This window comes from Lactuca saligna, chromosome 8 (genome assembly GCF_052625555.1).
Source record: "Lactuca saligna cultivar CGN05327 chromosome 8, ASM5262555v1, whole genome shotgun sequence".
Classification (NCBI taxonomy): domain Eukaryota; kingdom Viridiplantae; phylum Streptophyta; class Magnoliopsida; order Asterales; family Asteraceae; genus Lactuca; species Lactuca saligna.
The window spans coordinates 254,203,588-254,228,966 of NC_136424.1; positions in this window are offsets into that span (position 1 = coordinate 254,203,588).

Consider the following 25,379-nt stretch of genomic DNA (forward strand, 5'->3'; position numbering starts at 1 on the left):
AGTATCACGAGATATGTATATGGTAAGCAAGTAATGAACAACCATTTCATTTAGAAAACAAGTGTTTACAATGTGTGTGTTCACAAAACATAGAAGTCATAAACAAATAACAAAAACCGACTTGATGTTGTAATGCTCCATCTTTTGAATCCCCAGCACGAGCGCCTATCTAATAGTCTCCTGAGAATACAAGTTATTTGAAAGAGTTGATCAGTAATTAAGCTGGTGATTTCATAAGATTTTAGTGATGTGAGTAAGCTATAAAGCATTATGGAAAATGTATATGTAAAAGTGATTTAAGTTGTAAGTTCTGTTTTGAAAGGTTCGCATGTTCCTCTAGAAAATCATATATTTCCTACTTGAATGAAAGTTAAGTAAAATGACACTACAAGCCTTTCTATGGGTACTAAGTGGGTACAAGTTATATATACTCAGAGTAAACAAACAATCGATTGTGCGCATCTACCCCAAGCTCACAATCCAATGGGGAACAGAAAGTAAGGCAGATAGCACACATTTCGTTGGTTGTTAGATCGTTGTCATATATAACCCTGGTGTATTCACTTGTTACTCATGGAGTTATTTGTAATGGTTCCTATATATCTAATGAAAAGTTCTTTAAGAAAACATATATTCCTTATAGTAAAATAATGACTACGGTGACTACTTTTATAATAGCTTTGTTTATACTGCTATATATATATATATATATATATATATATATATATATATATATATATATATATATATATATATATATATATATATATTCTGATACCGGGTAGAAAGTTAATTGAGTGAATCTGCCCAACGCCCACAATCCAACGGGAACAGGAAGTAAGGTGGAAAACACACATTTAACTATCTATTGGGTAGTAGTTTTATATATAAACATAGTGTATAAACTAAGGTGTTATAGAGTTACTCACCTGAAGTCTCTAAAACTGTACTGGATTAATAAAATGGATTAAGCCCTTATCTGGGAAATCTCTAGTTTTGTATACCAAAAGTACTGACTTTGAAAAGTAAGTTTTGTACTAGAAAAGTTGTGCGTTGAATATGTATCCTATAACCTGATCCATACCTGGTACCCTTATGATGACTTAATGGATACTAAGCATAGTTATGGCCATTTATGTTTATGAGGATTATTTAGGGTCCTAAAGGTCATAATGAAGCATCCTAACTTCAAGTCTAAGCCTTAGGAAGTGTTTGTGGCATCAAAACACCCAAACTTGATTTTTCGGCCCTTGGACCATTTTGGCATGTGTTTAAGGCCCTAATCACCTATGGGTGATGGTATTTTGATTGTTTTGAGTCCTAAACCCATCAAGGTAAAGTGATAGGCTAATCTTTAGGCTTAAGGAAGGAATTTGGGGCATCTTGGCACCATAAAAGGGAGTTCACGGCCCAAGAACATACTTGGCTGTGAACTCTCTTCTAACCCTTGTTTCTTAATGTTTTTAAGGTCTAGAAATGTCAAGGGTAGTTCTATGTTTGGTTCCAAGGTCTATAGGGACATAGGGCACACTTTTGGCCTCATATTTAGTGTTCACGGTCCAAGAGGATCTTGGACCGTGAACACCTTTTCCTTGGGATATATGGATGATTTCCATGTTATCTAGGCATGTAATAAACTTTAATACACTCTAGGGTTGAAGTACTTACAATTGGGGGTGAACGGATGAAGATCCTTGGGAGAGAAATCGGGTTTTCTCTAGTTGGAAATGTAAGAAATGAACCAAAAATGGCAAAGTCTTACTTATATAGCCTTGAGGGTTTTCGGTCCCAATACCATTTTTGGACCGTAAATTCCAAACTCTTGAAGTTTTGGGCACTTATTGCTACATAATAAACCCTAGGGTATCCTCTCTCCTGATATCTTCTGAAGCACTAACTTTAAAACACTCAAACATATCCCAAAAGCTTGAAAGTGAGCAGAAACAGACACTGCATTTCTCGGCATACTCCAGTGTGGTGGAAATTTCACTTTCCACGTTTTGAAAGGTTTCCAACATATCGACTGGCAGGTGCTGAAGTAGTAGGCGTCGTAGCGGCGTACATAGTACTCGCTGGTTGCTCTTGTGGGGTGTCTTGTGTTGTTCTCTTCTTCTTTCTCTTGTTCTCCGACTTCTGATTATAGTCCTCTTCCCTGGATAGCTCGAGAATATGGACTTTTACACCATGGTGGACTCCGTGGTCGATGAGTCGCTGAGCCAGGCATTTAGCACTATCGAACGTGGCTGGGTTAGAAGACAACACGTTTCCTTGGGTCGGAGCAGTCAGACCCCAAATGTATCTTTCTATCTTCTTACTCTCCGAGTTAATCATCTCGGGGCATAGAGATGCTAGTTCACTGAACCGGTCAGTGTAGGTCACTATGTCTGAGCCAACCATAGTGAGATCCCACAGCTCTTGTTCCAGTTTTTGAACCTCACCTAACGGGCAGTATTCCTCCCGTATTAACTCTTTTAGGTTTTCCCAAACTATTTAGTTTGCCACTGATAGATTCAGTGACTTAACATGGCTGTTCCACCATGTTAAGGCCTTGCCAGAGAAGGTGCAAGCAGCAAACTTCACTTTGCTTCCTTCTGGGCATAAACAGATTTTGAAGACCGACTCTGTTTTCTCAAACCATTGCATGAGGGCAATGACTCCTTCAGTCCCATTAAAGGACAATGGTTGGCATCTGGTGAAGTCTTTGTAGGAGAACTCTCCCTGACACACAGGGACCTCACCAAAAGTAGAATCAGTAGGTGTTTCACCTCTACCCGTACTGATGGGGTGATATTGTGCCATGGCTATTGCCAGAGATGCGGCCACTACAACGTTCAGAGTTGCTGCATCGATTTGTGGAAAAGGTATGGGAGTTATCGGGGTAGTTTGTCTGGGTGATCTGCGAGGAGGCATCTTTTGCTAAAAGAAAAAAAAAGATGGATCGGAATAAGTCTATAGCAATGGATACAAGCTGAAAGCTGAAAACACAAGTTTATCCTAGTTCTGGACATATCGAGTCCTGACTTCCACAGGGTTCTAGGAAAAATTCATAAATGATTCTATACCTAATAAACTCTATGAATTTGAAATAACTATCCTCGAATGAATATCTATTTCCTGAATAACTGTTACCAGTTGTATGTAAGAAAGTAATTCTAACACATGTAATGTGAGCATTGTTTCCACTCGCTCGATAAATTAACCTAATTAATATTTATTAGTGTGACGCATAAGACGTTTTGGTTACTTCGGCTGATCTTTCCTTGAAATCTTCTCATGAACTTGTCCTTGTTCCTCCTGGACTCTTCTGTTGCATACTATGAGGAAGTGGTTACGTTTATCCGGGCTTGTCGTGCGAGAATGGAAGTGACTAAAGAATCTATGTGCTTTAAGGTAACTTTATGGGGTGATCCTTACAGAATCCTCATATAATTGTACAAGGTACACAAGTTTGTATACAATTGAAGATCAAATAGACCTTCGAATAATTGATCCCACCTCAACACTACACCCTTAAGAGGATTGGATAGCGAAGTGTAGGCCATAGATTCTATATCTATAAGATCCTGATTATATAACACTTTAGGAATATACCTTGTAAGATTATAGGCTTATCCGTAAGAGTCTTTTAAGTTCTTACATAAGTTATTTATCTGGACTAAAATACTCCTATAGTATTCTAACTCTGAATCTACTCGTTCTGGGTTCTCTTGACTGGTGTTCAGGTAAGTTTTAACTCTGTTGCAACACCACATCATTCCCAAACACATGTCGGTCACATCTCGAATGAATATAGTTGATCATGCTATATTGATCCTAGGTCGGGTTGACGACAATGCCCAACCTTTAAATACTTTTTAGTTTTGTTCTCCTCGTGAAACTAGTTCTATTATGTACATGTATGAGCAAGTAGGTATATTTTTATAACTTGTAGTTATACTTTAAAATATATCATTATCCAGAGCACTTAAGCCCCATTGTATTTATAGACTTATATCTTTTATCGGTTGATATACTTACTTCACTATAAACAATGCTCTGATACCAATATGACACACCCCAGAACTGGAACGGCGGAAACGTTCGAGGGTGGAGGACGTCATGTCAAGTATCATGAGATATGAATATGGTAAGCAAGTAATGAACAACCATTTCATTTAGAAAGAAAGTGTTTACAATGTGTGTGTTCACAAAATATAGAAGTCATAAACAAATAACAAAACAAGACTTGAAGCTGTAATGCTCCATCTTCTGAATCCCCAGCATGAGCACCTGTCTAATAGTCTCCTGAGAATACAAGTTATTTGAAAGAGTTGATCAGCAATTAAGCTGGTGAGTTCATAAGATTTTAGTGATGTGAGTAAGTTGTAAAGCGTTGTGGAAAATGTATATGTAAAAGTGACGTAAGCTGTAAGTTTTGTTTTGAAAGGTTCGCCTGTTCCTCTAGAAAATCATATATTTCCTACTTGAATGAAAGTTAAGTAAATTGACACTACAAGCCTTTCTATGGGTACTAAGTGGGCACAAGTTATATATACTCAGAGTAAACAAACAATCAATTGTGCGCATCTGCCCCAAGCTCACAACCCAACGGGGAACAGAAAGTAAGGCAGATAGCACACATTCCATTGGTTGTTAGATCGTTGTCATATATAACCCTGGTGTATTCACTTGTTACTCATGGAGTTATTTGTAATGGTTCCTTTATATCTAATGAAAAGTTTTTTAAGAAAACCTATATTCCTTATAGTAAAATAATGACTACGGTGATTACTTTTATAATAGCTTTGTTTATACTGCTATATATATTCTGATACCAGGTAGAAAGTTAATTGAGTGAATCTGCCCTACGCCCACAATCCAACGGGAACAGGAAGTAAGGTGGAAAACACACATTTAACTATCTATTGGGTATTAGTTTTATATATAAACATGGTGTATAAACTAAGGTGTTATAGAGTTACTCACCTAAAGCCTCTAAAACTGTACTGGCTTAATAAAATGGATTAAGCCCTTATCTGGGAAATCTCTAGTTTTGTATACCAAAAGTACTGACTTTGAAAAGTAAGTTTTGTACTAGAAAAGTTGTGCGTTGACTCTGTGTCCTATAACCTGATCCATACCTGGTACCCTTATGATGAGTTAATGGATACTAAGCATATATATATATATATATATATATATATATATATATATATATATATATATATATATATATATATATATATATATATATATATATATTCGGGTAGATAATAGATTAGGTGACCTCATTCCAAGCCTACGTCCAATGGGAACAGGAAATGAAGCGAAGAGCACACATCCTATTAGATGTCGGAATCTATTAGTATATATGTATCCTATAGTGTATACATTAAGGAATCATAAAGCTAGCACTATGATCCTAACCTTTAATCGTAGCCTTCAACAAAGGCATCTTTTGATCTGTGTTAAACCCGACTATTCCTTTGTCAAATGTAAAAGTATATTCTCCATAGTTTATAACTATCTTGACTAGAAAATAGATCAACTTTCAAGTGGTACTGACACTTTATGAAAGTAATCGGAAAAGTAAGTACACAGATGCTGTTTATAATGACATGCGGATGTACTAATAACCTAAAAACATATTTGTTTTATTACGGTCATAATGTGAAAGCTAGAACCCCTACTAAACGCTCTCAATGTAAAGAGATTTAGGGAACCAAACGTGACCCCAACAATTTCTTGCAAGCCGTGTAATTCACATTAAAGTTATATGATCATGTATACCCAATATAACTATCACTAATGCGTTAGTGATTAATTGGTATAATTAGATCTTGTTTGTGTGCTCTCATGTTATAGCAACTTAACTTGTTTGTTATGTTATGTTCTGATATTGTTTTATTCTCTTAACTATTTGTTCTGTTATGGTATTGTTTGATTCTCTTGACTATTTGTTCTGTTATGGTAATGTTTGATTCTCTTCACTGTTTGTTCTATTATGGTACTGATTCTTTGTGTGCTTCATTGTACTAGAAGTAATGAATAGAATTCTCCTAAACTATACCTATAATAGTTTACTAATGTTCTACCTGGACTGTTACTAAAAAGACTCATTTATCTACTAAGTTATGCTTGTACTTTAAAAACATAGTTTTGTATAACTATAAAGTAACATAACTTTAAAAGAGTTTTGAAATGTTTTGACAACTTATAAATAACATAAGTAACATTTTGAAAGATGTTTAACAACAAACATTTACACAATTATCATTGTGTTCAACCTGTATTCCCCACTTAAAACAGTTAAAATAGTTAAAAGATTCATTACCGGTATGAACTCACCTGATGTGGGTGATTCAAACGGGTATGCGCGTACGGATGAGAAGTTCCATGAATGAAGTCCCGAGACACAATAAGTCCTAAATGATATATAAGGACACATATTGACATGAATATAGTGTTTATAAACAACTATATGAAAGGAAACACCTTCCGGAACTAGGAAAGACCTTGACCAAGTGTTGGAATCACATGAGATTCAACAAAGGAAGGTAGAATGGAACTTACATGAGTTTAATACCATGGGTTTATGGCCCAAGGGAGTTTACGGCCGTAAACTCATGGTTACTCATGTGTAAGTGCAAGTTTGAAGGCTAGGGGATGATTTAGGGACCCTAGCTCTACCCTAGGATGAGGAAGACCACTTTCTTTGGAGTTTTTGAGGTGTTCACGGCCCTAATTAGTTTACAACCGTAAAGTCATGGCCATTTATGTTTATGAGGATTATTTAGGGTCCTAAAGGTCATAATGAAGCATCCTAACTTCAAGTCTAAGCCTTAGGAAGTGTTTGTGGCATCAAAACACCCAAACTTGATTTTTCGGCCCTTGGACCATTTTGGCATGTGTTTAAGGCCCTAATCACCTATGGGTGATGGTATTTTGATTGTTTTGAGTCCTAAACCCATCAAGGTAAAGTGATAGGCTAATCTTTAGGCTTAAGGAAGGAATTTGGGGCATCTTGGCACCATAAAAGGGAGTTCACGGCCCAAGAACATACTTGGCTGTGAACTCTCTTCTAACCCTTGTTTCTTAATGTTTTTAAGGTCTAGAAATGTCAAGGGTAGTTCTATGTTTGGTTCCAAGGTCTATAGGGACATAGGGCACACTTTTGGCCTCATATTTAGTGTTCACGGTCCAAGAGGATCTTGGACCGTGAACACCTTTTCCTTGGGATATATGGATGATTTCCATGTTATCTAGGCATGTAATAAACTTTAATACACTCTAGGGTTGAAGTACTTACAATTGGGGGTGAACGGATGAAGATCCTTGGGAGAGAAATCGGGTTTTCTCTAGTTGGAAATGTAAGAAATGAACCAAAAATGGCTAAGTCTTACTTATATAGCCTTGAGGGTTTTCGGTCCCAATACCATTTTTGGACCGTAAATTCCAAACTCTTGAAGTTTTGGGCACTTATTGCTACATAATAAACCCTAGGGTATCCTCTCTCCCGATATCTTCTAAAGCACTAACTTTAAAACACTCAAACTTATCCCAAAAGCTTGAAAGTGAGCAAAAACAGATTTAACTTCAATTGCAGTTGATGGTTTTACAGAATGGAAATTTTTCGGTTGACACACTTGACCCGACCCGGCATGCTCTATTTGGGTTGCATGGCATCATGCATTTGGATGGACTATAATGAAAGAAATAACACTTAAGGTTTGTTAATATATTATAAGTTCTAATATATTAATAAGATTGTTTAATTAGTATTGATCAAGAATTAATCTAAGATTAATTAAGTGATCAAAAGAAGACTAACTAAATATATGGGTTGATTGTGTAAATCATCCATACTTGTATATTGGCTAATGCTTCATGGATTAACAAGTTGGGCTAAAACCCATAAGATGTTCCATGGATGCTCTATGGTGTATTTGAACCCACGGATCCAAGGAAATGAAAGCCGTGACAATTAGGGTTTATCCTAATTGCCACTAACTATATAAGCATCTTATTGTTGACAAAATCGGCCACTATGTGTGTGAGAATGAAGGGCTAGCCGATTTTTATGAAGTGTAGATTTCTCTCTAATCTATTCCAAGTGTATTTGGTGTTGTGTGAACCATTTGAGGTGTCACACTTGAGGCACTAGGCACTCAAGCTTCATGAAGACATTCTACATCAAAGAGGTATGTAATTCTAACTTGATATATTCATATGAATCAATGTTATTATGCTACTAGGATGAATACCTTGGAAAGTTCATATTTGCATGTATAATAAAGAAAACATAGATCCAAGGTATTTAGGGTTGCATGTACACTTAGGAGTGTTAGAATGCTCAAAACCCAACAGTGGTATCAGAGCCATGGGTTGTTTTTTTGTTATATTGATGCAAATATTTTATTTTCAAAGTTGGAAAAAAAATTGATGTTTGTCAAATTTTAAGATAATTACTTGTTTTTGTGAAAAACTAATTATTTGTAAAATTTGAATCATTTGCAATATGAGTTAAATTAGTATGAGTTAAATTAGGTCAAATTTAGTAAAAGATAAAATGATATGATTATTTTATTAGTTTTAAAAGGTTGATCTAAAGAGGTTTTTGAAACCTCCGTAAGTTATGGATATCAAATGGTTTAAAAAAAATTGATTCAAAGTTTTTTATGGAGTTACAAAAATTGGTGTTAATGTTTTAAAGAATTCCATAACTTGTTCTTAAGTTATGGAACATGAAAAGTTTCATCATTAAACGAACATTAAACTTCATAGCAATCGAAAAGTTTTTTTTTGAATTATTTTGATCTTATGAGTTGATTTAGATTAATAGAAAATTATGTGATAATATGTTTTCAATCAATTTTAATCTAAGAGTTGATTCTAAAATGTGTTTTTGTAACTTGTCCTCAAGTTACTTGAAAAGTCAAATTTAAGTTTCTTAAGACTCATAAAACTTGTAATAGGTTAAAAAATAAAGAGTCTGTCTTCATTAAATGGTTTTATGACTCCATAACTTATCCTCAAGTTATGGAGATTCAAGAGTCTCTTCATTAAATAAAAAAATGTGTAACCTTAATTAATTCCATAAGTTACAAAATAAAAAAAAAAAGATACATTCTTTTATTAGTTTAAAGTCTTCCATAACTTGTCCTCAAGTTATGGAACTTGAAGAGTCTTTTAATTCAAACTACTTTAAATACATAAGTTATGTAATTAATTAGTTTTGAATAGTTTCAAAACTGATGGGTTTTAGGTATAACAAATAAACTAGAAAACAATTCCTAAGTTCACATGCAACCTACTTTGGATCTATGTTTTAACTATTGAACATATAACTTTGAATTACAAAATAAAAACCCTAGAGGTGAGAGGCTATTTTCAAAAATAACAAACTAGGGTTTAGGAGTTACATACCTTTCAATTGTTATAGCAAACAATTGACAATCCTCTTGATCTTGATCTTGATCTTCTTGGAAGCTTAGCACCACAAATGTAATCTCTAATGGAATCACACCCAAGAACTAGCAAGAAGGAAACTTGAAGGAGAGAGGCTAGAGCGAGTATATAAATTCTCGGCCTTAGGGTTTCTTCAAAAGAAAGAGTGACCTAAATGTGAGCCAGGAGGCTTCTTATATAGTTGAGGGATCTAAGGTTTAGGAAAAACCCTAATGCTCCTTGCTTAGGGCTTAAGCAAACCCAAGGGCCTTATCTAAGCCCCCATGGACGAAATCATTAGGGTTTCCCCTATAGATTTCGTCCACCCTCTTCCAAGGGGGTTCTAGAGCCTTTCACTCAACTATTAGATAATTGCAAACTAGTCCCTGCACCTTATAATTAATACTTTTAACCTTAAAATTATTTTTGATTAATTTCTGGCTAACTATTAATCAAACATAATGATTTCTAATTAATATATTAATCTTTTAACATATTAATAAATTCATTTATATTAATTTATTAATCTTATAATAAATTAATATCTCTCCTTTCATAATTTCCTTGTCCGGTTGCTAGGTTTGAGGGCAACCCAAAAGGAATGTGTTGCTATCAATTCAAGTACATAGCAATTATAGTTATGGGCTTAGACACCTAATCTAATAGTCTCCCACTTGGATAAGTCTGTAACTATAACTGCTAGTTTGACTTCTAAATTTGACCAGCAAATCGTAGATTCCAAAAGCTGCTACCGAAGTCTGACCCAGTCAGTTACGTGTCCTAAGATAAGTGATCTCATGACCCTTAATTCTACTAGATATCCCTAGACATAAGACATGGAATACAATCAATCTCTTTGTCCAGAACCTATGTTTCCCAATTTCTGATTTGTGATGATATAGGACTTCTAATCGAACACATCAATTCAGTCCTGGCAGGGCCCAACACAAAAGTCAACAACAAATCATCGAGGGGCCCACAGATATCGTTTTTCCTGTTAGGGCAAAACGAACGAATAAACATTGACTCATATGCATGTATCTTTTACTTATCAAACCATACATGACAATACGTTTTATTACACCATGTTACTGATGCAATTTCGTATCACCAATGTATAACCTGATGGGTTTTAGCCATAAGAACTTTCCTATGTGCGCATGCAAAACCCTAATGCTTGGATCTAGGCTTTCTAATTAAACATGCTTTGAATCCAAGACTTCTAATGGCTAATTAGGTTAAATAACAACATTGAAACAAATCTAGAATCATACCTTTGAGTTCCTTGTTGATCTTGTTGTCTTGGAGCTTCTAGAGTCACAAATGTCACTCCTTTAATGGCTTACAAACACCAATAGCAAGCAAGATGATTTAGGAGAGAGGAGAGGGGAGGAATTCGGCCAGAGTATCTCTACTTTAGATGGTGTGTCGAATTCCCTCACCCCTAGGGTCTATTTATACTTGTAGACTCCTTAAGGGTTACAACCTAAACCCTAATTGGATAACTTAGACTTTAAGTTGATCCATATCCTTTCCTTGATAACCCTATGGACGATTTTGGCTTATCCAAGCCCTAGAAATCGTCCATCCTATCTAGGATAAGGATTTATAGTCTAAAGTGTAACTATCAAACAATTGACAGTTTATACCCTCTTATTTAATTAATCTCTTTAAGTCACCAAATTAATTCCAATTAATCTATGACTTATATTAATCAAATAACCATATATTATTCCTTATAATATTTACTCTCTCTTAACAAATCATCCATCAAGTTGCTATGGTGAAGGCAACCCAAAAGGACCATGCACAACCGGATCAAATACTTGCCTAATATAGTTGCAGCCTTAGACACTATTCCAACAATCTCCCACTTGGATAAGTCTAGTAACTATACAAGTACAATTCGGTTTGCAATCGTAGCTCTCAAAGACGCTGTCAACTCTGATCTAATCAATCTTGTCCTTTAGATAAGGGATCGTACAGTCCTCTGTTAGATATCATGCCGACAATCCTATGGAATGGTTAGTCAAGCACTTAATTTCTCGATCTCCGATTTATTTGACATAGAACTTAATCAAACACATCAATTCAGTTCTGACCGGGCCCGGCACATAAGTCAAATCAATCATCGAGTGGCCAAGATATCTCTTCTACCCTCTTAGGATAAAATTTACAGATAAACTTCGACTTATATGCATTTACTTATTCATTAACCAACTATACACAACAATGCGTTTTATAACACCAAGTTACTGATGCGTTTTTGCATTATCAATGTACAATCAATTAACAAATAATAAACCATATATCTAGGTTTTAAGACTATATGATATTATCATCTTGCGATCACCTTTTATATCGTATTCTATAAAGTGATTCCAGCAAGCGCGGGTTTATTCCAATGCTCAAAACCAGTTCATAAGCACTCATGAACGTTGCAGCAACGCTTGCTATGTCTAACACCATTTAGACATTCTACACACCAATTCATGACAATCTTCATTCATATCTACTCCCAACATATGAACGATTGTGGACCATTTGAATAATTCGATTATTCCTAATAAACTCAATTATTCTGGAAGTCAAAACATGCAAAGTGAAACAATAGTTAAACAATTAACATGTGACAGTAACTTTACTCATAAATAAAACTCCTTTATTTAATCATCTAATGTTAATTACATTTATCTATTATACGTTTCTAACACTATCTAATCTATACTAATATCATCCTTCAGCCCAATACTCCTAGCATGCTGCAAGTGCTTAACCCTACTCAGTCCCTTCGTAAGCGGATCTGCTGGGTTATATTCTGATGATATTCTCTTCACTACGAGTTGTCCTTCTTCTACACGATGTCTAATGAAGTGATATTTTCTGTCGATATGTCGAGATCTACCATGATCCCTCGGTTCCTTGGTCAAGGCAACCGCACCTTCGTTATCACAGAAAATCTCCATGGGCTCCTTTATGGCCGGCACAACTCCAAGATCACCAATGAAGTTCTTTAGCCATATTGCCTCCTTCGACGCTTCGCTCGCTGCAATGTACTCTGATTCGCACGTTGAATCAGCTACGGTTTCCTGCTTGGAACTCTTCCATGTCACTGCTCCTCCATTTAGGGTAAAGACCCAGCCCGACTGTGAACGGTAGTTGTCCCTGTCGGTCTGAAAGCTAGCATCACTATACCCTCGCACCTTCAAGTCATCACTCCCTCCAAGGACTAAGAACCATTCTTTCGTCCTCCGAAGGTACTTAAGGATGTTCTTCACCACAATCCAATGTGCTTTGCCAGGGTTCCCTTGATATCTGCTAACCATGCTCAAAGCGAAGGCTACATCAGGGCGAGTACAAGTCATAGCGTACATGATTGAGCCAACTACGGAAGCGTATGGTACTTGGCTCATTTCTGCTATCTCAACTTCGGTACTCGGACTTTGAGTCTTACTCAACTTGGCATTTCCTTGTATCGGTAGTTCTCCCTTCTTTGAGTTTTCCATACTAAAACGTTTCAGTACCTTCTCTAAGTAAGTATTCTGACTAAGTCCAATTAGTCTCTTACTTCTTTCTCTTACTATCCTTATTCCCAAAATGTAAGAAGCCTCTCCAAGGTCCTTCATAGCGAAGCACTTCCCGAGCCAGGACTTAACCTCCTGCAGAGTCGGGATGTCGTTCCCTATGAGTAATATGTTATCGACATATAGAACGAGAAAGCTTACTATACTCCCACTGGCTTTGACATATACACAAGATTTGTATTCGCTTCGTACAAATCCAAACTCTTTGACTTTCTCATCGAAGCAAAGATTCCATCTGCGAGACGCTTGCTTAAGTCCATAAATGGACTTCTCAAGCTTACACACTCTATTCGGATGCTTCGGATCCACAAACCCCTCTGGCTGAGCCATGTAAACATCCTCAGCCAACTTTCCGTTAAGGAAAGCGGTCTTGACATCCATTTGCCAAATCTCATAATCATGAAATGCAGCAATTGCTAGCATCACTCTAATAGATTTAATCTTCGCAACTGGTGAGAAGGTCTCATCATAGTCAACTCCGGGAGTTTGAGTAAAGCCCTTCGCGACCAATCGCGCTTTATATGTATGTACGTTCCCATCCACGTCGGTCTTCTTCTTGAAGATCCATTTGCACCCAACGGTCTTACGTTCGGGCACATAATCAACCAAATTCCAAACTTGGTTATCGTACATGGATTGGATCTCGCTATCCATTGCCTCTTTCCATTTCGCAGACTCCGGGCCTGCCATGGCTTCCTTATAGCTATTAGGTTCATCAAGATTTACTAGTGTACCATCACTAATATACGTGTCCCCTTCGGTAGTAATATGAAAACCATAAAACTGGGGTTGAACTCTAAATCTATCGGAACGTCTGAGAGGTAAGGATTCGTCAATCGGTTCAACCGGAGTTTCCTCCTCGGGTTGAATGCCAGCGGTAGAGGTTCCTTCATCTATCGACTCTTGAATTTCTTCAAGTTCGATTTGCCTCCCACTGTCTCCTTGGCTTATGAGTTCTCGCTCTCGGAAAACTCCTCTCCTCGCAACAAAGACAACATTGTCTTTTGGTCTATAGAAGAGATATCCAAAGGATGTTTGCGGGTAGCCGATGAAAATACATCGCTCACTTCGAGGTTCAAGCTTGTCGTGAGTATCTCGTCTTACGAAAGCCTCGCAACCCCAAACCTTGATATGTGCCAACGAGGGAGCTTTCCCCATCCACATCTCGTGAGGTGTTTTGGCAACCTTCTTAGTAGGGACTCGGTTAAGGATATGGGCGGCAGTCTCTAAGGTATACCCCCAAAAGAAGATAGGTAGTGAAGCACGACTCATCATAGAGCGAACCATATCCAATAAGGTCCGATTACGCCTTTCTGCCACACCATTCAACTGCGGTGTCCTAGGAGGCGTCAATTGCGAAACTATTCCACACTCGTTGAGATAATCGTGGAATTCAAGACTTAGGTACTCTCCTCCTCAATCGGATCGAAGCATCTTGATTTTCCTGCCCAATTGATTCTCCACTTCATTCTTGAACTCTTTGAACTTTTCAAAGGTGTCTGACTTTTGCTTGATTAAGTAGATATACCCATATCTACTATAGTCATCGGTAAAAGTCACATAGAAGCGGTTCCCATCCTTCGTGGTTGATCTAAAGGGTCCACATACATCGGTATGTATTAGGTCCAATAGCCCCTCGCCCCTTTCACAAGTACTCGTGAAGGGTGACTTAGTCATCTTTCCAAGTAAACAAGACGCGCATGTGTCATCTTCCCTAAGGTCGAATGACTCCAACACTCCATCCTTTTGGAGTTGGGCTATGCATTTCTTGTTGACATGTCCAAGACGGCAATGCCACAAGGATGATTTATCCATACTAGTGGAAGAATCAATATTCAAAACATCATTTCCTAAGTTATCAACAATCATAACAGTTTTATATATTCCATTACATGGTATAGCTTCAAAGTAAAAGACACCATTTAGATAAGTCAAAATAGAACCATTCTCATTATTAAAAGAAAATCTAAATCCTTGTCTATATAAACCATGAAATGAAATGATGTTTCTAGCCATTTATGGCGAATAGCAACAATTGTTCAAATCTAAAACCAAACTATTCCTAAGCACTAAAGAATACACTCCAATCTTGGTCACAGGCGACGATCTTCTGTTCCCCATGATTAGATTGATCCTTCCTTGCTCTACATCCCTACTTCTTCTTAGTCCCTGCACATTAGAACAAATGTGATAACCACAACCGGTATCAAGAACCCAAGAAATAGCATGATTAGAATCATTAGATTTGATTGTGTATATACCTGCGAAAGATGGCTTGATCTTTCCTTCCTTGATCGCTTGCAGGTAATCCAGGCAGCTTCTCTTCCAATGTCCTATCTTGTGGCAGTGGTGGCACTCTGCCTCCTTTGGGTAGGAGCAGGGCTTAGCGGGATCAACTTTGGTCCCACTAGAAGAGGCACCATCTCGGGCTTTCACCTTGCGATAGTTATTCGATGAAGCTTTCCTCTTCTTTCCCTTCCCTTGACCAATAGCCAAGACAGGAGCAGCGGACGGATTGGGAGTTGGTGCAACAGACTTGTCCTTGAAGTTGCTCTCAGTGACCCTCAAGAGACCTTGGAGTTTGCTTAGGGTGACCTCTTCTTTATTCATGTGGTAGGTCATCCTAAATTGGTTGTACATTGGAGGCAAAGAGTGAAGCACCATGTCGATCGCCAAGTCTTCACCGAAGTCAACATTTAACTTGCGAAGGCGGTCGACATACCTTTGCATCTTTTGCAGGTGCACGGTAAGAGATTCTCCATGACCCATCTTAGCGGGGATCATGTTAGTGAAAATCTCATAACGCTCTTGTCTCGCGTTTTGGTGGTATCTCTCCAACAAGTCTTGATGCATCTCGTATGGATACATGTCCTCGTAGGACTTTTGGAATTCGGAGTTCATGGTGGCGATCATGATGCAATGTACCTTCGTTGCATCTCGCTCATGAGTTTCAAAGGCGGTGATTTCTTCGAGAGTAGCAACTTCGGGGTTGATTTTCTCGAGCTTTTCATCGAGGACATACTCTTTATCCTCATAGCGAGCAATGGTGCGAATGTATCTTATCCATTCGCTAAAGTTCGTTCCATCGAAGGTGACCTTTTGGCAAAGGCTCATCAACGTGAAAGAACTAGCAGCAGCGTTGTTTGCGTTCGACATCTTCAATTAGAAAAGGACAAAGATAGATTAGAATAAGAATCCCTAATTATCACCCAATAAGAAAAATTAGGGCTAGGATCCAACAATAACATTTACATACTAGAAAAGGGATGCCGTAATCTAACATGCAAATAAATTAAAGGTAAGTAAATGACGATTCACTAATTCTCCATTACAAAACTTAAACTATTAGTCCTAAGTGTTTTTGAGAATTCCTAGGTTCGGATGAGATTCATTGAACTATTCAATGGCATGTTTAAATCTCGATATGACCCTCTCGTTTGTGATTGGGATGCCGAGGATCACAAAGCGGGTGTGAATTACCATGCAAATTCACATGGTGCCTTCATTGTAACGATCACCTATTCGATGTGCCGGTAAACCACACACGCTCCATCGAACTATGATAAACAATGAATCACCCTTTCCCACCTTCGCTTAGAACCAATTAGTGTGCCGGTAAACCACACACGCTCCACTAACTTCTTAGCAAGGTGCAAAGTGTAATTTCATGGGATTGCATCAATTCACTTTTCCTAAAGTAACTAAGATTGGGAATTTTTTTAAAATGTGTAGTTACTTTGTATTTCTTATTATACTTTTAATGAGAGGATGCGATTGCCCTATCCTACCCGTTCGGCTAACGACCCTCCACCAATCAAGCAAGCGGTGGGTGTGAGTGTACACCCATTAAGCGCCATTTTATAGGCCGCAACCTTATACCCACCTTATAGATCGGCTTCGTGAATGAGGCCTACTAACGGTAAGACTAGCATTTAGTTATACATATATATATTATTCTAGTAATATCATATTAGTATAGGGTTGTATTTTAAAACCTTTTAAAATCTAGGGTTTGAAATTTAAGTTGTCTAAATTAAAACTTTTAATCACAAATATAAATTTCAAAACTTTTGGGTAGGTTTTAAACATTTAAAACATGAAGGATCAAATAACAAATAATTCCAATTAACAATTAATATCCTAATTATCTTTATTTGATTTATTCATGATTTCTTTTAAGATAATTATCAACATAATTAATCATTTATCACATAAGGAAATTAAATATTTTATTAGATGATAAATATCTTTAATTTGATCAAGATAATAGTCATATATATCAAAAAATCGGATTAGGGTTGATCTAGTATGATTAAGGTAAGTTTCCATAAGATAAACATGGAAAAATCCCGGTTTTGCCTAATCCAGACGCTCGGACTCGCCGAGGACAGGCCTACTCGCCGAGTCCACTTTGGAACTCGCCGAGTACATGACTCATAAACCCAAAATCGAATTTTGCAGGTTTGTTTCAGTTAATCAAGCAACAATTTAAAGAAAACCAAGCTAGGCTCTGATACCACTGATGGGTTTTAGCCATAAGAACTTTCCTATGTGCGCATGCAAAACCCTAATGCTTGGATCTAGGCTTTCTAATTAAACATGCTTTGAATCCAAGACTTCTAATGGCTAATTAGGTTAAATAACAACATTGAAACAGATCTAGAATCATACCTTTGAGTTCCTTGTTGATCTTGTTGTCTTGGAGCTTCTAGAGTCACAAATGTCACTCCTCTAATGGCTTACAAACACCAATAGCAAGCAAGATGATTTAGGAGAGAGGAGAGGGGAGGAATTCGGCCAGAGTATCTCTACTTTAGATGGTGTGTCGAATTCCCTCACCCCTAGGGTCTATTTATACTTGTAGACTCCTTAAGGGTTACAACCTAAACCCTAATTGGATAACTTAGACTTTAAGTTGATCCATATCCTTTCCTTGATAACCCTATGGACGATTTTGGCTTATCCAAGCCCTAGAAATCGTCCATCCTATCTAGGATAAGGATTTATAGTCTAAAGTGTAACTATCAAACAATTGACAGTTTATACCCTCTTATTTAATTAATCTCTTTAAGTCACCAAATTAATTCCAATTAATCTATGACTTATATTAATCAAATAACCATATATTATTCCTTATAATATTTACTCTCTCTTAACAAATCATCCATCAAGTTGCTATGGTGAAGGCAACCCAAAAGGACCATGCACAACCAAATCAAATACTTGCCTAATATAGTTGCAGCCTTAGACACTATTCCAACATAACCGACTTGCAAATTACAACTCATATATGTCTGTTTCAAGATCATAGATATTATCGTCTCACTATTAATCGTGATGAATTCCATGAAGTAATACTATGAGCGTGGATTTATCCAATACTCAAATCTCACTCTCTGATTACTCATGAACATTGCATCAATTCTATTGCTATGTCTATCCTTAGACAATCTGCAATCCATTTCATGAAAATCTTAATTCACTACTTACTTCCAAAAGTACAAGCGACTATGGAGTTTGAACAATCATATTATTCGGGAAGTAAAACATTCAAAATATGAAACACAATAATACACAATTGACAAAAGGCAGTAAATTCATAAATAATACTTTATTACTTAATCACCAAAAGTCAATTACATTTATTTTGTAACAAGTTTCTGAACTAGACTAATCTAACCACTAAAACTAATATCATCTTTCAGCCCTATGCTTCGAGCATGCTGAATATGCTTAGCCCTACTCAGACCCTTTGTAAGGGGGTCTGCTGGGTTATCTTTAGATGACACCCTCTTTACCACAAGATGGCCTTCGTCTACTCTATGTATGATGAAATGGTACTTTATGTCGATATGCCTGGTCTTAGCATGGTCTCTTGGTTCCTTAGTTAAGGCAACTGCATCCTCATTATCGCAGAATAGTTCCATAGGCTCCTGGATGGTTGGATCAACTCCGATATCCCCGATGAAGTTCCTCAACCAAGCTGCTTCTTTAGATGCTTCACTCGCTGCTATGTACTCTGATTCACAAGTAGAATCAGCCACCATATCTTGCTTGGAACTTTTCCAAGTAACCGCTCCTTCATTTAGTAGAAATACCCAGCCAAATTGAGAATGGAAGTTATCTCTATCTGTTTGAAAGCTGGCATCATTGTAACCATCTACTCTCAAAGTATCATTGCCACCAAGTACAAGGACCCAGTCCTTCGTTCTTCGCAAATACTTCAGTATATTCTTTACTGCTATCTAATGAGCTCTGCCTAGGTTTCCCTGATATCGACTGACCATGCTCAAAGCAAAGGCCATATCAGGGCGAGTACATGTCATAGCATACATGATCGATCCGACAACGGAAGCATAAGGTACACGACTCATGTAAGCTATTTCCTCATCTGTACTAGGGCATTGAGTCTTACTCAATTTTGTGTTGCTCTGGATAGGTAGCTCTCCCTTCTTGGAATTTTCCATGCTAAACCTCTTTAGTACCTTATCCAAGTATGTGCTCTGACTAATTCCAATTAGTCTCTTCTTTCTATCTCTCAATATCCTGATCCCAAGAATATAGGCGGCTTCTCCTAGGTCTTTCATGGCAAAACACTTTCCAAGCCAAGACTTAACTTCGTTCAAGGTTGGAATGTCGTTACCAATGAGTAATATGTCATCGACATATAACACCAGAAAAGTTACTATACTCCCACTAGCCTTGATATACACACAAAATTCATCTTTACTTCTAGAGAAACCACACTCTTAGACTTTCTCATGGAAGCAAAGATTCTAGATGTGAGATGCTTGTTTCAACCCATAAATGGATTTCTCAAGCTTAAACACTCTATTAGGAAATTTTGCATCTACAAAACCCTCTGGCTGATTCATGTAAACATCCTCAGCCAACTTCCCGTTAAGGAAAGCAGTCTTGACATCCATCTGCCATATTTCATAGTCATGAAAGGAAGCTATGGCGAGCAATATCATGATCGATTTAACCTTGGCTACTGGCGAGAAAGTTTCATCATAGTCAACCCCTGGGGTTTGTGTCATTGTAACAGCCCGGATCCCCAGGTATCTTTACTTTCATATTTTTGATATTCTGTGAGGGGACTCGGCGAGTTGGAGGTCGAACTCGCCGAGTCGGGTCGTGGTTTTGGACGGAGGATCGCGTCCGGACTCGGCGAGTCCAAGGGATGGACTCGGCGAGTCCAAGGGATGGACTCGGCGAGTCCGTGCTGTTTAATGAAACCCTAATTTCCCGGTCCTAAGCCCTATTTAAAGGACCTTATGGCCTTCATTTGCGGCCACCTTGAACCCTAAGTGCGCCCATACGACTGTGAGACCTTGTGACTGTGATAAGAGGCCATTTGTTCATCATTTTGGGTATTATTGCAAGAAAGGAGGGAGAAGATCAAGCTTGAAGAGTTGGGGAGCTTGGATCTGCTTCTATTTCATCAAGGGAACCTTCTTGAGGTAACTTTCAGAGCTAAACTTCGTATTTTGGGTTGATGTGTCAAATCTAGGGTTTCTTCTTGCTTTATTTGGCTTAAATTGGAAGTATGAAAGGTCCCATGGAGATATGGAACCTAGATCTGGACCTTAGCAGGTCCAGGAGGCCCCATATGACAAGCTTTATGTCCATTCTTTTGAGTTAGAAGCTAGGGTTGCCATATTAGAGGTTATTTCTCCAAAATGAGCCTTGTATGCGTTGCATGGCGACCAAGACTGAGACTTTACGTGATAAATAAGCTTGGGAAGGCTAGATCTATGTGTGTATGGAACGAATTTGACCGCAAAAGCCAGTTTTAGCTGATGCATGGCATGGACTCGCCGAGTCTGAAGAACAGACTTGACGAGTCGCTTGAAGATTGTCCTTGAGACCACCCAGTGTGTAGTCCTGCCGAGTTACGGGTGACTCAGTGAGTCGCAGAGAGTTAGAAAGGTTTTGACAGGTGGACCGAGTCAAGTTGGGACTCGCCAAGTTGTCCTTGCGACTCGGCGAGTTGAGTCGCGGTGGCCCCGTGATTCATGCCCAGGTGGAACTCGTCGAGTCGGGGGACTACTCGACGAGTCAAAGGGAAATCCTTGCGAGTTGGAGAAAACGCGTAGACTCGCCGAGTCACTATAGTGCACTCGCCGAGTCCGGTCCAATTGACCAAAGACTGTTGACCAAGTCAACCTGTGTTGACTTGATATGGATGGTCAACCTTAGTGGTACAAGTAATAATTATAGATTCATGATATCATAGGAGGATTACAGCTCGGGGGTTCGAGCACGAGTGATTCCAGGGTTCACGATTAGCGAGGCATACGAGGTGAGTCTTCTCACTATACTGTACCCGGAAGGGTTTGACTGTGTGACCGGAAGGTCGAATATGATATGAGATATATGCCTTATGTGTGATAAGTTATTCGTTATATGTGCCATGTATGACATGCTTGATTTGGGCCGGAAGGCAACATGTTATGGGCCGGAAGGCGTGGTCATATGGACCGTAAGGTTGACGTGGGTAGGACCGGAAGGTTTACCCAGTCGGGACGGAAGTCCCCTGAGACACATGGACCGGAAGGTCAAGGCCTGGAAAGGCGTACGTGCGTAGGTTGTATTTTGGGGAACTCACTAAGCATTTATGCTTACAGTTATTGTGTTATGTGTTTCAGGTACTAGCGAGGACCGTGGGAAGGCGCCGGCATGATCGTATACACACTCGAGGAAACCATTTTGTGATATTTTGTTATGTAATCGGTCATGACTAAATTGTTACATTGGAACCTAAACTTATTACGCAATGTTTTGATGATTGTAAAAATGAAAAATTTTTGGTTTCGGAATTTTTGACGTTACAAGTTGGTATCAGAGCCTTGGTTTGAGGGATTCGGGTACACCTTCGGGTGTAACTGAACTCAAACCGGGGATTTGAGAAAATTTTAATTAATAAATCAAAAAAAAATTGATAAGTGATTTTGAGACAACCAAAGAAGAAAGAGTGTGTACGATCAGCCAGCGCCCGAACGGTAAAATCCCCAAAATACTCTTACAATATGTGTTATGAGATATGATATGATATGGTACGCATGCTAGTAGACTAGGTATACATATTAGGACTAGAGTGGCCTGATTTTGTGATGCCTTAGTCTAGGGAAACCTACTTCTATGAGGTGCTTGAGAGCGAGTGGGTAACTAGTGTATGACAAGAATAGAGTACTCATGATTCGGGGTTCGGGGAGGAGGACTTGGGGTGAATACCGACGCGGTGTAATTGGTAGTATTGGGCCCGTACTACCAAGGACACCGGGTCAGTGGGCAGCCCAAATAAGAATCCCTGGGTAACGGAGACTGAGTAGGACTGCGTTATCGAGTGCGATTATACTCGATAGAGTCTCTGATATTTTTATGTTGTATTTCAGAGACATCATGGTTGGACCACGACACAGACCTGGTACGAGTGGTGTGACTGACGAGGAGCTTCATCAGATGATTCATGAGGAGGTAGCTAAAGCGATCCGGGCCGAGATTCCGGAGATGTTTGGGTCTATTAAGACCACGCTGATTGAGACATTTGATGAGCGGTACGCCGCGTTGTCTGAGGCTGCCGCCGCTGCAGCTACCGCAGCTGTGGCCGCTGCCAGACCACAGGGGGGTGACTCGTTGCTGTTCCGGGAGTTCAGCAACACGAAGCCACCAGAGTTTTACGGGAAGCAGGATCCGATTGCTGCGATGAGATGGATTGCTGATATCGAGGAATGCTTCTATACTTGTTCATATCCGAAGCATCTGAGGGTACAGTTCGCCTTGAACTAGCTCCGCCTGGGAGCAAAGGATTGGTGGATGTTCGTGACGGCGAACTTCACTCTGGCAGAGGTCTCAGTTGTGACTTGGGAGAGGTTTACTGATATGTTCAGAGACGAGTATGTTCCCCCGGTGGAGAGGGAACGGTTGGTTTAGGAGTTCTTGACCCTCAAGTAGGGTAATGATTCTGTTACGGTGATCACGTGGAAGTTTCATGAGAGGGCAATGTTCTGCCCCAAACAGGTGTCCACGGAGCAGGCTCGGATTAGTCAGTATTTGGGAGTGCTGAGGAGGGATATTCGGGAGTTCGTATCGAACTCGTCATATCAGACTTTTGCTGAGCTTCAGGTGAATGCCAGGAAGCGTGAGATCGAGTTGGAGACCCAGGCCAGGGAGGAGGCCGAGTCTCAACGGGTGGATCGGCGGCCAGTGAAGGCCGAGGCTCCGAAGGCTCGTGGAAGAGCTTTCCAGTTGACTGCGGAGGAGGTCCGCGCGGCGCCTGATGTCGTGGCCGATATGTATTCTTTCATGTATTTACATTTATACTGAGATATTGTGCTTATATTATTATATGCGTAGGTACTTTTCTTGTGAATCATGTGCCTGCTTTGGTATTGTTCGACTCGGGTGCGAGTCGGTCTTTTGTTTCGTTGGCTTTTAGCCAGCACATCGGTATCGATCGGGAGGTGATGAGCCGACCCCTGCGAGTTGCTATAGCAAATGAGAAAGCGGTATATGCCACTGAGGTGATTCGAGGATGCGTGCTCGAGATTTTTGGGGTCGAGTTTCCTATAGACTTGGTCCCTATAGCTATGGGGGATGTCTGCGTTATCGTGGGCATGGACTGGTTGAGTAATTTTGGAGCAGTCATTGACTGCGAGAGACAGCTGGTGATGATTCGAGACCCTAGTGGGGGAGTGCTCACGGTTTATGGCGAGGGGACCCGGTGTGGGTCGGCGTTTTGTTCGGCTGCTAGGGCAAGGTAGAGTTTGCAGCAGGGCTGTGATGGATTCATAGCCTATGTGATGGATACTCGTGTGACCGCGGAGAGGCCCAATTCGATTGATGACGTTCTGGTTGTATGCGAGTTTTCGGATGTGTTCCCCGAAGAGTTACCGGGTGTGCCTCCGGAGAGGCAAGTGGAGTTTCGTATCGATTTGGTTCCGGAAGCGGTGCCCATCGCCAAGGCACCCTATCGTCTCGCTCCGCCGGATATGTAGGAATTATCCTCGCAGCTTCAGGAGCTGTTGGGAAAGGGATTCATTCGACCAAGTAGCTCGCCTTGGGGAGTGCCGATTTTGTTCGTCAAGAAAAAGGATGGTTCACACCGGATGTGTATCGATTATCGGGAGTTGTACAAGTTGACGGTTAAGAATCGATATCCGTTACCTAGGATTGACGATCTGTTCGATCAGTTGCAGGGGGCATCTTGGTTTTCCAAGATTGACTTGAGGTCGGGGTATCATCAGATGAGGGTTCGAGAGGAAGATATACAAAAGACTGCTTTCAGGACTCGTTACGGACATTATGAGTTTGTGGTGATGCCTTTTGGGCTCACCAATGCCCCGACCGCGTTCATGGATCTCATGAACCGGGTGTGCCGACCGATGCTGGATTGTTTGGTGATCGTATTCATCGATGACATTTTGGTGTATTCAAGGACTAGGGATCAGCATGAGGAACAATTGAGGGAGGTTCTTGGGGTTTTGAGATCGGAGAGACTGTATGCCAAGTTCTCCAAGTGTGATTTCTGGTTACGAGAGGTCCAGTTCCTCGGGCATCTTGTTAACCAAAAAGGGATATTGGTCGACCCGGCCAAGATTGAGGTGGTGTTGAGGTGGGAGGTGCCGAGATCGCCCACAGAGATCAAGAGTTTTCTGGGTTTGGCTGGATATTATCGCAAGTTTATCAAGGATTTCTCCAAGATCGCTGTGACGCTCACTAGGATGACCCGGAAGGGTGTTACGTTTTCATGGGGACCGGAGCAGCAATCCTCATTCGGGACGCTTCGTCAGAAATTGTGCGAGGCTCCAGTGCTTGCACTCCCGGAAGGGATGGAGGATTTTGTGGTATACTGTGATGCCTCTATATCGGGTTTGGGGGCGGTGTTTATGCAAAGGGTCATGTGATAGCGTATGCTTCGAGATAGTTGAAGCCTCATGAGTCGAGATATTCCACGCACGACCTGGAATTGGGGGCGGTGGTGTTTGCCCTCAAGATCTGGCGACACTATTTGTATGGGGTTCGGTGTACGATATACACGGACCATAAGAGCTTGAAGTACTTGATGGATCAACCAAATCTGAATATGCGACAGAGAAGGTGGTTGGATGTGGTGAAGGATTACGATTGTAAGATCCTGTACCACACAGGCAAGGCTAATGTGGTAGCCGACGCGTTGAGCCGTAGGGCGGATAGCGCCCTGATCCGAGATATTTGTATGAGATTGACGGTATTGACCCCGATTCTGGATATTATTCGAGGAGCTCAGGTGGAGGCTGCAAAGCCAGAACATCAAAAGAAGGAGCGGGTTGTAGGTCAGGTATCAGGATTTTTCACGGATGGTCGAGGGCTTATGACTTTTCAGGG